General features: G+C 35.9%; 1 pseudogene; it reads right to left on the bottom strand.

The window, feature by feature from the left end:
* Positions 1–7,358: 7,358 nt before the first annotated feature.
* LOC110587748 lies at positions 7,359–7,494 on the bottom strand (annotated as a pseudogene).
* Positions 7,495–8,215: the final 721 nt, after the last annotated feature.

Raw genomic sequence — 8,215 nt, 5'->3', positions numbered from 1 at the left:
TTTAGTATGGGTAATTGAATATATTTTGCGGTTTATGGTAACTACCAAGATATCATTTTTTTTTTTTTTTTTTCTTTTCAACACCAAAAAGTGGTATTGCTCCTATGTATATGTTACTGTGCTTCTTTGGAAAGAATGTTGTTAGTACTCTCTAACACAAAGTAGTATGACTTTCTTACTGTGCAAATCTTTTAGGATATTGAAATTTAGCATTCTTTATATATGATTAAATTTAACAAATTCATATAATAACTTCAGTATGTAATTGAATGCATGAATTAATAGTTTGATGTTTATATGATAAATTGATTTCATTTTTAGTCAACATATTTTTTTTAATTTTTTAATTTTAAATATTTTGACACTGGCTAAAATTTATTCTTAGGCAGAGATAGAGATGAAAAATGGAGTTTGAGTAAGAAAGAGTTTTATTCTTAATTCCATTTAAGTACTAGTTATGTGCCCCTGAATAGGTTGTCAACATTCTCTAACATTCTATGGTAATAACTGAAATATAGAAATGATAATAGTATTTAACTCAATAGTTGTTGTGATAATTACATAAAATGTGTATATAATGTTATAATCACAGCATTAATGGCAGAAATGGTTGTAGTGTGTATGGCATTTGTCAAGAATATAAAAAAGAAACATATGTTCCATTTGGAGAACGTGATAATGGGGAATCCAGAGAAAATGAAAAAAAAAGATCTACAAATGTGAGTGAAATTTTTGCAAAGTATTTTTATTAATAAACTTTTTAAAATGTTGGAAATAACTTTATATTACATAAAAATCACACAGTATTTCTAAGCAACTCCACCTTATAGAATACACATATGTTAGTAATAATATGTATAAATGAACATACAGTTAACTTTTATCTCTATCAGCTTTACACCTCTTATCTTCTACTGCTCTCATTTCTTTTATATTTCATATGTATCTTGTCCTTTTATACTTATTTCTCCATTAGGTTCTATCTGTTTTGCCATCTTTCTTTCACATGACATTAACTTATCTTTTTCAGTAGATTTTGAAATCACCTTTTACTTTCCAGAACCCATTTTATTCTATGAATCTAATTTAGAAATACTTTCTGGTGCAGCTGCTATGGAGAACAGTAAGGCAATTCCTAAAATAAATAATAATAGAGTTAACATATGATTCAACAATTTCACCTGTGGGTATACTCCCAAAAGAATTGAAAGCAGGGTCTTAAACAAGTGTTTGCACACTCATGTTCATGACAGCATTAGTCAAAATAGCCCAAAGGTGGAAACAAATGAAGGGTTCATTGATGGATAAATGGATAAACAAAATGGTATATACATACAATGGAGTATTACTTTAAAAGTGTTACTTTAAAAAGAAAACAAATTCTGACACATGCTACAACATAGATGAACCATGAGGACATTATGCTAAGGGACATAAGCCATTCATGAAAGGACAAATACTGTATGATTCCACTTATATGAGGTACCTAGAGTAGTCAAGTTCAAAGAGACAGAGGGTAGATTCGTGGTTGCCACAGGCTAGAAGGAGAAGAGGATAAGGAGTTATTGTTTAATGGGTAAAGAGCTTCATTTCTGCAAGATGAAATAAGTTCTGGAGATTGATGGTGGTGGTGTTTGCACAACAATATGTATGCACTTAATGGCACTGAATTGCATGCTTAAAAATGGTTAAGATGACAAACTTTATTCTGTGAGTATTTTACCACAATTACAAAAAAATAATTTTTTAAAAATTAAAAAATATTATTCGACCATTACTTTCATTGTTTCAGTTGCTACTTGTATTGGTGGAGGAAACTTATAATGACATAGACTCTATTTTGCATACTAATTTATTATAAGGGTGGCAAAACCACAAAATAAAAACAGACTTTTTATTTTTAACATTAAATTATACAGTGAGAATCCAATTTCAGTATCTAAAATAAAATAGTATTTTGTTTCAAAATATAGTATTTTGTTTAAAGAATAATGCAAGAAATATATAGTTGCTTTGAAATATACTACCAAATCATAGATTTGAGATTCTATAAGGTGATTAAAAGATTATGCAATTAGGAGGAAGGAGGGAAGATGGCAGAAGAGTAGGGGACCCACATTTTATCTGGTCCCTTGAATTCAGCTAGATACCTATCAAATCATTCTGAACACCTGTGAATTCAACCTGAGCTCTAAGAATTGCTGCAATTCTACAAATAGAAAGTGACCACTTTTTATAAGCTGCGTAAAAAGCCTTCAGGGAACAAAAGCCACACAGAGCAACCTGAAGCAGCTTACACTGAGCCCGACCCCCTGGCAAGGGGTAGTGCAACTCTGCCCAGGCAAAGACACCTGAGAATCAGTGCAACAGGACCCTCCCCAAGAAGACCAACAGGAACATCAAGTGAATACCAAGTTTATGGATCAGACAGAACTGAAAAACTACACTAGGGGAAAATAGTATAAAGAATTTGAGGGGTTTTTTCTGAGTCTTTAGCCTTTCAGTTAAAATTTTTTTCTCTTTTCTTTTTATTCCTTGTCAACTAGTTTCTTATTTTATCACCTCTTTGTTTTTTGTTTTGTTTTTTAAAGACTTTATTTATTTGAGAAGGAGAGAGAGAGAGCAAGAGCACAAGATCAGGGGGAGGGAAAAGCAGACACCCACTGACCAGGCAGCCCAATGCAGGCTCAATCCAGGACACTGGGATCGTGAACTGAGCCAAAGGCAGATGCTTAACTGACTGAGCCACTGAGGTATCCCTCAACTCTTTGTTTTTAAGCCTTTTTTTAAATTTTCATTTTTACATCTATATTTTATAGTCAGTCTTCATTTTTGGCTCCCTTTCATTGTATTCAATTTTATTTTTGTATGTATATAAGTTTTTCTTTCTTTACAATTTTCAGATTTAGTGTCTTCTAACAAATAGACCAAAATACACCCAGGACCACGTGGATCACACTGTTTTGTCCACCTGTGAGATTATATTCTCTTTCATCCTTTTGTTGTTGTTGTTGTTGTTTCTGACCTCTTCAGATTTATCTAGTGTGTAGTTTGCTGGGGTTGTGGTCGATATTTTTGATTTTGTTCTCTCATTCATCTATTCTTCCCTGGACAAAATGACTAGAAGGAGAAATTCACAACAACAAAAAAGAAACAGAGGTAATATTCTCTGCCATAGATCTAATCAATATGGATATAAGTAAAATGTCAGATGTAGAATTCAGAATAATGATTATAAAGTTACTAGCTGGGCTTGAAAAAAGCATAAAAGACACTAGAGAATCCCTTAGTGCAGAAATAAAATCTAATCAGGCCGAAATTAAAAATGTTTTAACTGAGATGCAATCTAAATTGAATGCTGTAACAGCTAGGGTAAATGAGGCAGAAGAGAGAATAAGTGACATAGAAGACAAGTTGATGGAAAGGAAGGAAGCTGAGGAAAAGAGAGAAAAACAACTAATGGACCATGAGGGGAGGCTTAGAGAAATCAGTGATAATGATAAAGTGAAACAATATTAGAATTATTGGGGTCCCAGAAGAAGAAGAAAGAGAGGGACAGAAGGTATATTTGAGCAAATTTTAGCTGAGAACTTCCATAATCTGGGGAAGGAAACAGGCATTCAAGTCCAGGATGCACAGAGAACCCCCCCTCAAAATCAATAAAAATAGATAAACACCCCAACATATAATAGTGAAGCTTGAAAATTTCTGAGATAAAGAGAAAATTCTGAAAGCAGGGCAAGGCAAGAGCTCCTTAACCTCAAGGGTAGAAACATTAGGCTGGCAACAGAAGTGTCAGGCCAGAAAGGGCTGGCATGATATATTCAGGGTACTAAATGAAAAAAAAAATGCAGCCAAGAATACTTTATCCAGCAAGGCTGTCATTCAGAAAGTAAGGAGAGATAAAGAGCTCCTAGGACAAACAGAAACTAAAAGAATTTGTGATCACTAAACCAGTCCTGAAAGAAATATTAAAGGGGATCCTGTAAGCAAAGAGAGAGCCCAAAAGTAACATAAGCCAGAAAGAAACAGAGACGATCCACATAAACAGGGACTTTATAGATAATACATGGCAATAAATTCATATCTTTCAATAGTTACTCTGAATGTAAATGGGCTAAATGTTCCAATCAAAAGACACAGGGTATTAGATTGTATTAAAAAGCAAGACCAATCCATATGCTGTCTGCAAGAGACTCATTTAAAACCAAAGACAGATTGCAAGTGAGGGGGAGAACCATTTCTCGTGCTAATGGTCCTCAAAAGAAAACTGGGGTACCAATCCTCATATCAGACAAATTAGTTTTTAAACCAAAGACTGTAGTAAGGATGTGGAGGGTCACTATATCATACTTAAAAGGTCTATCCAACAAGATGATCTATCAATTATAAATATTTATGCCCCTAACTTGGGAGCAGCCAATTATATCAACCAATTAATAACCAAATTAAGGAAACACATTGATAATAATACAATAATAGTAAGGGACTTCAACACCCCACTCATAGCAATGGACAGATCATCTAAGCAGAAGATCAACAAGAAACAAGGGCTTTGAATGACACACTGGACCAGGACTTCACAGATACATACAGAGCATTCCAACCTAAAGCAACAGAATACACATTCTTCTTGAGTGCACATGGAACATTCTCCAGAATAAATCACATACTGGGTCACAAATCAGATCTCAACTGGTACCAAAAGACAGGGATCATTCCCTGTGTATTTTCAGAACACAATGTTTTGAAACTTCAACTCAATCACAAGGGGAAATTTGGAAGGAACTCAAATATTTGGAGGATAAAGAGCATCCTACTAACGAATGAATGGGTCAACCAGAAATTAAAGAATTTTAAAAAATCATGGAAACAAATTAAAATGAAAACACAACTGTTCAAAACCCTTGGGATGCAGCAAAGGTGGTACTAAGAGGGAAGTACATAGAAATAGAAACCTTTCTCAAGAAACTAGAAAAGTCTCAAATACACAAGATAACCTTACACTTAAAGGAGTTGGAGAAAGAACAGCAAATAAAGCCTAAACTGAGCAGGAGAAGAGAAATAATAAAGATAAGAGCAGAAATTGGGGCGCCTGGGTGGCTCAGTCGTTAAGCGTCTGCCTTCAGCTCAGGTCATGATCCCAGGGTCCTGGGATCGAGCCCCGCATCAGGCTCCCGGCTCAGCGGGGAGCCTGCTTCTCCCTCTCCCACTCCCCCTGCTTGTGTTCCCTCTCTCGCTGTGTCTCTCTCTGTCAAATAAATAAATAAAATCTTAAAAAAAAAAAGATAAGAGCAGAAATCAATGAAACAGAAACCAAAAGAACAGCAGAACAGATCAGCGAAACAAAAAGCTCGTTCTTTGAAAGAATTAGTAAGATTGATAGACCCCTAGCCAGACTTATCAAAAAGGAAAGAGAAAGGACCCAAATTAATAAAATCTTGAATGAAAGAGGAGAGATCACGACCAACACCATGAAAATACAAACAATTATAAGAACATATTATGAGCAACTATATGCCAATAAATAGGCTATCTGGAAGAAATGGATGCATTCCTGGAAACTTATAAACTACCAAAACTGAAATAGGAAGAAATAGAAAACCTGAACAGACCCATAACCAGCAAGGAAATTGAAGCAGTCATCAAAAATCTCCCAACAAATGAGTCCAGGGTTGGATGGCTTCCCAGGGGAATTCTGCCAAACATTTAAAGAGGAAATCATACCTATTATTCTGAAGCTGTTTCAAAAAATAGAAATGGAAGGAAAACTTCCAAACCCTTCCTATGAAGCCAGGATTACCTTGATCCCAAAACCCAGACAAGGACCCCACCAAAAAGGAGAATTGTAGACGAATATCCCTGATGAACATGGATGCCAAAATTCTCACCAAGATAATAACCAATAGAATCTAAGTGTACATTAAAATGATTATTCACCATGACCAAGTGGGATTTATTCCTGTGCTGCAAGGTTTGTTCAACATTCACAGATCAATCAATGTGATCACATCACAATCACAGTAATAAAAGAAAGGACAAGAACTATATGATCCTCTCAATAGATGCAGAAAAAACATTTGACAAAATACAGCATCCTTTCTTGATTAAAACTCTCCACATTGTAGGGCTAGAGGGACCATACGTCAATATCATAAAAGCCAGCTACAGAGAGCCCACAGCAAATATCATTCTCAAGTTTTTCCCCTAAGGTCAAGAACATGACAGGAATGTCCACTGTTACCAGTCTTGTTCAGTATAGTATTAGAAGTTCTAGCCTCAGCAATCAGACAACAAAAAGAAATAAAAGGCATTCAAATTGGCAAAGAAGAAGTCAAACTCTCACTCTTTGCAAACGACATGATACTTTATGTGGAAAACCCAAAAGATTCCACCCCAAAATTGCTAGAACTCATACAGGAATTCAGCAACATGGCAGGTTATAAAATCAATGCACAGAAATCATTTGCATTTCTGTACACTAACAATGAGACAGAAGAAAGAGAAATTAAAGAATCAATCCCATTTACTATTGCCCCCCAAACCATAAGATACCTAGGAATAAACCTAAGCAAAGAGGTAAAGGATCTATACTCTAAAAATTACAGAACACTTGTGAAAGAAATTGAGGAAGACACAAAGAAATGGAAAAACGCTCCATGCTCATGGGTTGGAAGAATAAATATTGTTAAAAGTCTATGCTACTCAGAGCAATCTACACATTCAATGCAATTCCTATCAAAATACCATCAACATTTTTCACAGAGCTGGAACTAATAATCCTAAAATTTGTATGGAACCAGAAAAGACCCTGAATAGCCAGAGGAATGTTGGAAAAGAAAACCAAAGCTGGTGGCATCACAATGACAGACTTCAAGCTTTATTACAAAGCTGTAATCATCAAGACATTATGGTACTGGCAGAAAAACAGACGCATAGATCAATGGAACAGAATAGAGAACCAGAAATGGACCCTTAATCCTATGGTCAGCTAATCTTTGACAAAGCAGGAAAGAATATCTAATGGAAAAAAAGTCTCTTCAACAAATGGCGTTGGGAAAATTGTACAACCAAATGTGATTTTGTTTTGTTTTGTTTTTGCCATGATGTGTGTTTTATTTTCATTAATCATACAGATAATTTGCTATAATATCCCAGGGCAAACCGGAGAATTTGGCAGTCCAATTGTGGGGGGGGGGAGCTGAGAGACCTGCAGGCTGGTGGCATCAGCACGGAATGCCTGGGTTCACAGTGCAGCTTGTTGCTTGTGTCCATCTTGCAGGTGGCTCTTCTTTGTCCACATCACGACCGGAGTGTCTTAAAGATGACAGGGTGGTTCTTAGGTATCCTCTAGGTTCTTAGGAAATTTCACTCTGCTTCTCCTGCTCAACGGTCTCTTTGGTTGGCAGGGTGTTCTTCTCCTGTGTCTCCATTTTCTTCAGCTTGGCCTTATTGAAGCTGGCGACTCCCCCCCATGTCTGGCTTGCCTGCCATTTTCTTAAAATGATACGTGAAGTATCCAAGATCTATAAAAACTTACCTAACTCAACACCCAAAAATCAAACAATCCAGCCAAGAAATGGGCAGAAGACATGAACGGACATTTCTCCAAAGAAGTCATACAAATGGCCAACAGACAGGAAAAAATGCTCTACATAACTTTGCAGCAGGGAAATACAAATCAAAAACACAATGAGACACCACCTCACAGCAGTCAGAATGGCTAAAATTTACTAGACAGGAAAAAACAAATGTTGGCGAGGATGTGGAGAAAGGGGAACCCTCTTACACTGTTAGTGGGAATGAAAGCTGGTACAGCCATTATGAAAAACAGTATGGAGTTTCCTCAAGAAGTTAAAAATAGAGCTATACTATGACCCAGCAATTGCACTACTAGGTATTTACCCCCAAAATACAAATCTAATGATCCAAAAGGGCACATGCACCCCAATGTTTATAGCAGCAATGTCCACAATAGCCAAACTATGGAAAAACCCGAGATGTCCATCAACAGATGAATGGATAAAGAAGAGTGGTGTTTGTGTGTGTGTGTGTGTGTATATATATATATATATATGGAATGGAGTATTACTCAGTCATCAGAAAGGATGAATACTTATTTACATCGACGAGGATGGAACTGGAGGGTATTATGCTGAGTGAAATAAGTCAATGAGAGAAAGACAATTATCATTTGGTTTCACTCATATGTGGA

The sequence above is a fragment of the Neomonachus schauinslandi genome, chromosome 3, assembly GCF_002201575.2.
Source record: "Neomonachus schauinslandi chromosome 3, ASM220157v2, whole genome shotgun sequence".
NCBI classification, from domain to species: Eukaryota; Metazoa; Chordata; class Mammalia; order Carnivora; family Phocidae; genus Neomonachus; species Neomonachus schauinslandi.
The sequence above is the reverse complement of the archived record's forward strand: the minus strand, read 5'-3'. Positions and strand labels throughout refer to the sequence as shown.